Here is a 1804-nt window from a genome sequence, read left to right on the forward strand (position 1 = left end):
ATTGAATTGTTAGAGATGCTTTTCTTCCTCTCTTTTGCTGTTTTGAAAATCATGATGTGTGGATAAGCCTTGGAATCCATGTGTTGAGGAGAGATGCCCACCAGCCCTGGGTTACTCTCTCTGTAAATTATGTGAGAGAAAAATAAACCACTATTATGTAATACCACTGCATTTGGTGGTCATATTATTGCAGTAGCTTAGCATGTAGCTAATTTAAACCACAATCTCTGAATTTAGGAAGTTTAAATCCTAGAGAATAATGAATTACTGTGAGATTACTAAAGGAATCCCAGAAATAATGACTGTATTGAAAAATATCACCAAGAACCTAAAATGAGATCAGGGTCTATCCAAATGTCCCCCTGGACAAATGGTGAGGATTCATTTGTTTTCTTAAATCTTTCTGTTATCCAAGGAATCTGATTAATGTTACTGGAGCCTGGTGTTCTCTTTTATACTGGAGAGAAACAACTAATTTAGTGTCATTATACTTAGTTCACAGAAGAAATATTATATAAGTAAATGTCCATTATCTGCTTAACTTATTTCCTTCTGTAAGTGTATGCCAATGTTAATATTTTAATATATGTAACTGAGTGATTTAAGCTAAATGAGGTTAATACTCAGGCTTAAGATAATAGCTCACTGTCACTGCTTTCTCTAGAAATAAAAATTTGCTGAGGAATTTAGGGAATAGTTTCTATTTGCTTCTAGCATGATCACAGCGCTTGATATAATTCCCTATGAGGAATTTGTGTTGTTTTTTTCCTTTAAAAGAGATAGTTGCCACATATCATAAAGAGTCCTGGTCTTACCTAAAATGAGAAGATCTAATTTTGTGAGAAACTAAGGGGTAACTTTAAGTTACTTTCAGGCAGAAGTCCCCATAAATTCATGAAGGACATTACGTACAGCTCCAGGTGATGAGAAAGGCTCTCTTCTAAGCCATTACACTGCTCCAACCACCTGCTTGCATATTTGGATTCAAATCATGAGGCCCTCCTTTGACAAGGACTTCCTGAACTCACTGATGCTGGCTCATCATGCAGAAATGGATACTGGCTTTCACAGTACTGTCTCTAGTATCACTTGCAATTTGTGCAAACTTCTTGTATCATGAAAATATTGTGTTACTTATTTCAAGATGTTGCTTGACATTTGCAAATGTGAGATAGCTTTAGGCTATGTATCATAACAATCCGACCTATAATGAATGATTCTTATATGTAGATTATGTTTTAATTACAGTAAGTCCTCACTTACCATGCCAATAGATTTTTGGAAACTGCAACTTTAAGCAAAATGACATATAACAAAACCAATATCACAATAGGCTATTGATATAAACAAGAGTGAAGTTCTCAAGGCATAATTCTAGTCACAAAAATATCCCTTAAACTTCTAAATTAAGACCTAAAAGACTTCTAATATTAAACATTGATATAAATGTGAACTCTACATACATTTGAGAAAGATTAATAAAAACAAGGAAGATAATGCTTTTCCAACCCACTTATTCCAGTTCAGGGGCATGGAGGCTAAATCCTGTCCGGCAGCTCTGTGCTTAAGGCGGTCACCAGGCCTGGACAGGACACTCTTCCACCACAGTGCGTACTTACACCCATACCCATGCTCACCCAGCCTGGGACAATGTAAACATGACAATGCTCCTCATCTGCACATCTTTGGGATATAAGAGGAAAATGAAATATCAGGAGAAAACCCAAGATGATATGGAAAGAAGGTGCAAACTCCACACAGAAAGTGACTCGGGCCAGGAAATCTATTTTTCCCCCTCATCAAC

This window comes from Myotis myotis, unplaced genomic scaffold, assembly GCF_014108235.1.
Source record: "Myotis myotis isolate mMyoMyo1 unplaced genomic scaffold, mMyoMyo1.p scaffold_m19_p_10, whole genome shotgun sequence".
Taxonomy (NCBI): Eukaryota; Metazoa; Chordata; class Mammalia; order Chiroptera; family Vespertilionidae; genus Myotis; species Myotis myotis.